A 9,388-nucleotide genomic window follows, 5' to 3' on the forward strand; every position below is an offset into this window, starting at 1 on the left:
ATCCTCCATACACTGTATTACACTACACAGCTTGTACTACTCCCCCCATCCTCCATAGACTATATTACACTACACAGCTTGTACTACTCCCATCCTCCATAGACTATATTACACTACACAGCTTGTACTACTCCCATCCTCCATACACTGTATTACACTACACAGCTTGTACTACTCCTCCCATCCTCCATAGACTATATTACACTACACAGCTTGTACTACCCCCATCCTCCATAGACTGTATTACACTACACAGCTTGTACTACTCCCATCCTCCATAGACTGTATTACACTACACAGCTTGTACTACTCCCATCCTCCATACACTGTATTACACTAAACGGCTTGTACTACTCCCATCCTCCATACACTGTATTACACTACACAGCTTGTACTACCCCCATCCTCCATAGACTGTATAACACTACACAGCTTGTACTACCCCCATCCTCCATTTACTGTATTACACTACACAGCTTGTACTACTCCTCCCATCCTCCATAGACTATATTACACTACACAGCTTGTACTACCCCCATCCTCCATAGACTGTATTACACTACACAGCTCGTACTACTCCCATCCTCCATACACTGTATTACACTACACAGCTTGTACTACTCCTCCCATCCTCCAAAGACTATATTACACTACACAGCTTGTTCTACCCCCATCCTCCATAGACTATATTACACTAAACGGCTTGTACTACTCCCATCATCCATAGACTGTATTACACTACACGGCTTGTACTACTCCCATCCTCCATACACTGTATTACACTACACAGCTTGTACTACTCCCATCCTCCATACATTGTATTACACTACACAGCTTGTACTACTCCCATCCTCCATTTACTGTATTACACTACACAGCTTGTACTACTCCCATCCTCCATACACTGTATTACACTACACAGCTTGTACTACTCCCCCCATCCTCCATACATTGCATTACACTACACGGCTTGTACTACTCCCATCATCCATAGACTGTATTACACTACACAGCTTGTACTACTCCCATCCTCCATAGACTGTATTACACTACACGGCTTGTACTACTCCCATCCTCCATACATTGTATTACACTACACGGCTTGTACTACTCCCATCCTCCATACATTGTATTACACTACACAGCTTGTACTACCCCCATCCTCCATACACTGTATTACACTACACAGCTTGTACTACCCCCATCCTCCATAGGCTGTATTACACTACACAGCTTGTACTACTCCCATCCTCCATACACTGTATTACACTAAACGGCTTGTACTACTCCCATCCTCCATACACTGTATTACACTACACAGCTTGTACTACCCCCATCCTCCATAGACTGTATTACACTACACAGCTTGTACTACCCCCATCCTCCATAGACTGTATTACACTACACAGCTTGTACTACCCCCATCCTCCATTTACTGTATTACACTACACAGCTTGTACTACTCCCATCATCCATATACTGTATTACACTACACAGCTTGTACTACCCCCATCCTCCATAGACTGTATTACACTACACAGCTTGTACTACCCCCATCCTCCATAGACTGTATTACACTACACAGCTTGTACTACCCCCATCCTCCATAGACTGTATTACACTACACAGCTTGTACTACCCCCATCCTCCATTTACTGTATTACACTACACAGCTTGTACTACTCCCATCATCCATATACTGTATTACACTACACAGCTTGTACTACTCCCATCCTCCATACACTGTATTACACTACACAGCTTGTACTACCCCCATCCTCCATACACTGTATTACACTACACAGCTTGTACTACTCCCATCCTCCATAGACTGTATTACACTACACAGCTTTTACTACTCCCATCCTCCATAGACTGTATTACACTACACAGCTTGTACTACTCCCATCCTCCATACACTGTATTACACTACACAGCTTGTACTACTCCCATCCTCCATACACTGTATTACACTACACAGCTTGTACTACCCCCATCCTCCATAGACTGTATTACACTACACAGCTTGTACTACCCCCATCATCCATATACTGTATTACACTACACAGCTTGTACTACTCCCCCCATCCTCCATACATTGTATTACACTACACAGCTTGTACTACTCCCATCCTCCATACACTGTATTACACTACACAGCTTGTACTACTCCCCCCATCCTCCATACATTGTATTACACTACACGGCTTGTACTACTCCCATCATCCATACACTGTATTACACTACACAGCTTGTACTACCCCCATCCTCCATAGACTGTATTACACTACACAGCTTGTACTACTCCCATCCTCCATACATTGTATTACACTACACAGCTTGTACTACTCCCATCCTCCATACACTGTATTACACTACACAGCTTGTACTACTCCCCCCATCCTCCATACATTGTATTACACTACACGGCTTGTACTACTCCCATCATCCATAGACTGTATTACACTACACAGCTTGTACTACTCCCATCCTCCATTTACTGTATTACACTACACAGCTTTTACTACTCCCATCCTCCATACACAGTATTACACTACACAGCTTGTACTACCCCCATCATCCATATACTGTATTACACTACACAGCTTGTACTACCCCCATCATCCATATACTGTATTACACTACACAGCTTGTACTACCCCCATCCTCCATTTACTGTATTACACTACACAGCTTGTACTACTCCCATCATCCATACACTGTATTACACTACACAGCTTGTACTACTCCCCCCATCCTCCATAGACTATATTACACTACACAGCTTTTACTACTCCCCCCATCCTCCATATACTGTATTACACTACACAGCTTGCACTACTCCCATCCTCCATAGACTATATTACACTACACATTTTGTACTACTACCCCCATCCTCCATATACTGTATTACACTACACAGCTTGCACTACTCCCATCCTCCATAGACTATATTACACTACACATTTTGTACTACTACCCCCATCCTCCATATACTGTATTACACTACACAGCTTGTACTACTCCCCCCATCCTCCATACATTGTATTACACTACACGGCTTGTACTACTCCCATCCTCCATACACTGTATTACACTACACAGCTTGTACTACTCCCATCCTCCATAGACTGTATTACACTACACAGCTTGTACTACCCCCATCCTCCATACATTGTATTACACTACACGGCTTGTACTACTCCCATCCTCCATACACTGTATTACACTACACAGCTTGTACTACTCCCCCCATCCTCCATACATTGTATTACACTACACGGCTTGTACTACTCCCATCATCCATAGACTGTATTACACTACACAGCTTGTACTACTCCCATCCTCCATACACTGTATTACACTACACAGCTTGTACTACTCCCCCCATCCTCCATACATTGTATTACACTACACGGCTTGTACTACTCCCATCATCCATAGGCTGTATTACACTACACAGCTTGTACTACTCCCATCCTCCATACACTGTATTACACTACACAGCTTGTACTACTCCCATCCTCCATACACTGTATTACACTACACAGCTTGTACTACCCCCATCCTCCATAGACTGTATTACACTACACAGCTTGTACTACTCCCCCCATCCTCCATAGACTGTATTACACTACACAGCTTGTACTACCCCCATCCTCCATTTACTGTATTACACTACACAGCTTGTACTACTCCCATCATCCATATACTGTATTACACTACACAGCTTGTACTACTCCCATCCTCCATAGACTGTATTACACTACACAGCTTGTACTACCCCCATCCTCCATAGACTGTATTACACTACACAGCTTGTACTACTCCCATCATCCATAGACTGTATTACACTACACAGCTTGTACTACCCCCATCCTCCATAGACTGTATTACACTACACAGCTTGTACTACTCCCATCATCCATAGACTGTATTACACTACACAGCTTGTACTACCCCCATCCTCCATAGACTGTATTACACTACACAGCTTTTACTACTCCCATCCTCCATAGACTGTATTACACTACACGGCTTGTACTACTCCCATCCTCCATACACTGTATTACACTACACAGCTTGTACTACTCCCATCCTCCATACACTGTATTACACTACACAGCTTGTACTACTCCCATCCTCCATAGACTGTATTACACTACACAGCTTGTACTACACCCATCCTCCATACACTGTATTACACTACACAGCTTGTACTACTCCCATCATCCATATACTGTATTACACTACACGGCTTGTACTACTCCCATCCTCCATATACTGTATTACACTACACAGCTTGCACTACTCCCATCCTCCATAGACTATATTACACTACACAGCTTATACGACTACCCCCATCTTCCATAGACTGTATTTTACTACACAGCTCGGTGCTATTAATTCCTACCTATATCATTAATAAATATTGTGAGACACTGAAGGGGTTAACTGTGAATGGGCGGTATGTTTCCCCTAGGTTTTCCTACTATGCAAGGCCTAAGAGTGAAGACACACATGGCGTTTTCGGGCCGCATGCGTTTTTGACAGGTTTGAGCAATTATCTTAATTCAAACTGGTCAAAAACGCATGCGATCTGAAAACGCACTAACTAAAAACGGCCCATGTGTGTCATCACCCTTAGGGCGCGTTCACACGTTGCGCTTTCGTCGCGTTCATAACGCGACGCTAGCGCACAGGGGGCGGAGTTTGGGGCGATCGCATATGCGTTTCCAGAGAAACGCATGCGATCGGGTTATCAATCGCATGCGTTTCCCGGGAAACGCATATGCGATCGGCCCGAGCCCCGCCCACTGTGCGCTAGCGTCGCGTTATGAACGCGACGAAAGCGCAACGTGTGAACGCGCCCTTAGTGCTGAGGTTGTGTTGTCCAGCACCTTGGACACAGGTGGTGGGAGCAGCCTAATCAGCCTGCATAAAGCCGCTGAGCAGAGCTGAGAGTGTTGTCTCTCTGAAAGGAGGCTGGAGAGCACACAGCCCTGACCTCTGTGCCTGGAGCAGCGACTTATTTTATGTACTAGTGGTGAGTTAGAGAAACTCTGTATAGTTAGCACCCTGACGGGTAGGATTTTGTTTGTTTAATGCCTGAATGTAAAGGCTGTTTTGTTTTGCTGCTGCAATAAACGCAGGCGAGACCTGTTTTGGACTGTACCTTGGTGTCACTGTCTTGAACTGCATCCCAGCACCCCGCTACCTCAGACTCTACTGGGCCAAATCTCCCACAATATATTAAATAGTAGTGGGCCAAGCACAGAACCCTGAGGTCCAGCACTTATACCTGGTGACCATTCTGAGTAGGAATCATTGACCACAATTCTCTGGATCCTTCAGCCAGTTTTCAATCCAATTTCAAATGATTTGTGCCATACAGGGACACAATATCCACAGCTGCTCCTCCATACAGGCATTTGCTCACCTCCTCATAGAAGCAGATAAGGTTAGTCTGACAACTTCTATTCTTAGTAACCCCTCGCTGGCTGTCACTTATTATACCATGTGATGTCACATCCTCCTGTGTGTAGTCTCTTACTAACCCTTCCAATATTTTCCCCACAATTGAAGTTACCGTATAACTGCCCGCAGTATATAGCCAGCAGGCCCCTTGTATATAGCCAGTGCCTGCCCCCCAGTATATAGCCAGTGCAGAATAGTGAGTGCAGCTCTGGAGTATGCTACAGGATGTAACTCAGGATCAGTACAGGATAAGTAATGTCATGTATGTACACAGTGGGGGTCATTTATTAAGGGCCCGATTCGCGTTTTCCCGACGTGTTACCCGAATATTTCCGATTTGCGCCGCTTGTACATGAATTGCCCCGGGTTTTTGGCGCACGCGATCGGATTGTGGCGCATCGGGGCCGGTATGCGCGCGACAGAAATCGGGGGGCGTGGCCGAACGAAAACCCGACGTATTCGGAAAAACCGCCGCATTTAAAAACCGAAATGTGTCGCATAAGGACCGCTTACCTTCACCTGGTCCAGCTCGGTGCATTCCGGCGCGATGAGTTTACTTTCAGCGCAGCAGCGCCACCTGGTGGACGGCGGAAGAACTACCTTATTAAATCCCGGCCGGACCCGAATCCAGAGCGGAGAAGCCGCCGCTGGAACGCGAATGGACCGGGTAAGTAAATTTGCCCCAGTGACTGCACCAGCAGCAGAATAGTGAGTGCAGCTCTGGAGTATAATACAGGATGTAACTCAGGATCAGTACAGGATAAGTAATGTCATGTATGTACACAGTGACACCCCCAGCAGAATAGTGAGTGCAGCTCTGGAGAATAATACAGGATGTAACTCAGGATCAGTACAGGATAAGTAATGTCATGTATGCAGAATAGTAAGTGCAGCTCATAAAAGCTGTACCAGGTGTTTTTAGTGTATTATAATAATTTTTCATGTTTTTTCCTAACCACGTACGATGCAGATTTTCAGACTGAATTAAATAAATACGTAAACAAAAAGGACCACTAGGAATCACTCCAGGTGGGTTGTATTCTCCTTCGGGGCCCAGTCTATATAGCTAGTCATGTGTTGGTGACATGACGCGTTTCATATGACATGCAGCCCCCTGTAATACCAGGACCTTTATACACTAGTGGAGGGGAAACTTTCTACCTCTGCAGCTTGTTAGATATGGCTGCCGAAAGATAATTAATACCTGCTAATTCATATCCAGGGTCTGGGTCACAGGCCCATAATAATCCATATAGAGAGGCTTCCGGAAGTGGATCTGACTAATGAGGCTCACAGTTTGGGGACTTTAATTTACTTATTAGCAGGACTGATTCCAATTTTTATTTATGACCCCCCCCCCTTGCCCCCTCTGTGTATACCCCAGTAGGTGAGTAACTTCTGATGGACATTTTTATTTTCCCGTCTTATGTAATGTAACCCATTCACTGAGTGATTTGTGTTTATTTTAGATTCCTTAGAATTCTGAGGTTTGTCAAGATGATTGTTTCTTACTTCCTTTTTGACCTGGTGCTTACTGTATGTGTAATTTCTTTCTAACAACGGCTTCACAATCACATAGACCTAAAGGGGTTTTCAGGAGGAAAAACAACATGGCTGCTTTCTTCAAAAAACAGAGTCACACCTGACCATGGTTTGTACAGCTATAGAGATGCAGGGAGCTAAGCTGCAAAATCAGGGACTACCCATGAGGTGCGAACATGTTTTTGGAAGAAAGCAGCCATTTTTTTCAACCTCCAGACGTTAAACCAGATCTCAAATATTTTATCAACCTGGGTAGGTCTATGACCAAAAAGGGATCCAAGCAAGACAATCGTACATGAAGGAACCCCCACATTTTTCTATCCCTACAAGTTTCTAACTTCTCGTTACACTTCCTTCACTGCTTATTTCAAATGTTTGTGTTTTTTACAACGACAAGTGAGATTGTCACTCAGGTATGTACCGGTATGTAAGAGGTATATACATTAATATATTGTGGATATGTCATTGAGCAGGATATTTCATGCTCAAGACCAAAGCGTGCACATAAGTCTTCCCTGTTATAGAGGGTACAGTCTGAGGTGGCAAGGGTGAGTTTATAACCCTTCTGTGATGTAGGAATGGCTTTGTACTGCCACTTTTTATACTCCTCTCTCAATATCCACATGATTAATATGCACAGTGCACAACTCGGTGCATAGTTCATATTAAAATAGGCCTGTGTAAAGAATAGTAGTGCACCAGAGAATGTCAGCTGGTGCACATCTATTCTGTGTATAGTTGATGGTTGTAGTCTGGAGGTACGGTATGTGTTTCGGTTCTAGATTGTACGGGAGGCCTCTCAGAGCAAATGTAAATCAACGAGTGAGTTTTCAAGTAGAGCATATGACAATGCTGGATTATATGCTATTCAGAGAGCTAAATGACAACCACATGCAGCCCCATAGTGACTGCTAACAGAGGTTCATTGGGTAGTAGGGTGCTTGTCACTGAGGCGCACACTGGTAATGGAAGGAATTCGGTATAATCTTCATAAGAAACTTTTTATTCATGTCTTAATAACACAACGCGTTTCGGAATCTCACTAGATTCCTTTTTCAAGTAGGAAGAGACTGAAACTCGGGCGTCTCCTGCTTTCCAGAGCTGTCAGACACCCGAACTTTCAGTCTCTTCCCACTTGAAAAAGGAATCTGGTGAGATTCTGAAACGCGTTGTGTTATTAAGACATCAATAAAAAGTTTCTTATGAAGATTATACCAAATTCCTTCCATTACCCGTCTGCGCCTCAGTGACAACCACCCTACCAGCCAATGCATCTGACCGGTGTGGAAAATCTGTTCTGACGATCCTGTCAACAGGCAGTACCTTACAGAACCCCTCTTAAGTCCTTAACTAGCATTGTGCCTGGAATCCGCACAACCCTTTCTGGTGAGCCTTATTCTAACTGTCTCACCATAATCAGATTATTTCTGCACAATAATACTCTATGAGCGCTCTCTGCTCTTTCCTTGTCCACCTTTTCTATGCTTCTAGAGGTTGTCACCCTTGGAGCCTTTCTCCAGTGGTCCCCCTCGGTCCCGGCCCTGGCCATTTGTCCACCATTTATGCACCTTGCAGATGAAATACACACAAGGAATAATTTAGTCTAATCTCTCTGTACATCTGGTATTTAGTGCAACTGATATATGACGTGAAGACTGACCAGTATTTTGACATTGCTCTTGAGATCTCGGGCTGATAAGTTCATTAAGGAAATAAGATCTAACTTCCTGTAACGGAACAGTGTTTGTTTTTTTTTTAAAAAGAAACTTCTATTTCTTCTTAAGTGATGGGCGCTAGTCACTGACTTCTTACCAGCAGGAAAAATGTAATCCAAGCACCGCTTATGAAAGCAGACGTGATTTATTGTGGTAAATACGGCAAAAAATTTGGAAATAGTGATATTTTTCTTCCAGTTGGGCCTTTGTCAGACACATTGGGGCTCATTTGCTAAGGTTTCCCGTCGATTTCCGAGTTGCACCGCGTTTAACATCGGCGCCGGCTATCACGCAACACAAATCGGGGGGGGGGGGGAGCAATCGGACGATCCGACGGATTCGGACAACGCGCAAGATTTAACATCGGAAATTGTGTCGCAAGGCATACACTCACATACACCGGGAAGAAGAAGGTGATCTCCAGCGGACCTCGGTGGGAAAGCGACGCACGAGCTACGTGAATCGCAACAGACTTCATCTTCGTCGGACCATCCGGATCGGGGATTGCGACAGGACCGGGTAAGTAAATTTGCCACATTTTTTACATTAATAAATATACAGCCTGTGTTTGACAAAGGCCATAAGCTAATAGCACCCACAACAATCAATGTGCGGCGACACACCCTGAATTTTACTCACCAGCAGGGTAGTGA

General features: G+C 44.4%; 1 protein-coding gene across 2 annotated transcripts in view; it reads left to right on the forward strand.

Moving 5' to 3' along the window:
* The window catches only part of GATA1 (GATA binding protein 1), a 31,213-nt gene that overhangs the window by 13,486 nt on the left and 8,339 nt on the right, over positions 1–9,388 (forward strand). The gene's annotated exons all lie outside the window — the stretch shown is intronic.

Source organism: Engystomops pustulosus, chromosome 9 (assembly GCF_040894005.1).
Source record: "Engystomops pustulosus chromosome 9, aEngPut4.maternal, whole genome shotgun sequence".
Classification (NCBI taxonomy): domain Eukaryota; kingdom Metazoa; phylum Chordata; class Amphibia; order Anura; family Leptodactylidae; genus Engystomops; species Engystomops pustulosus.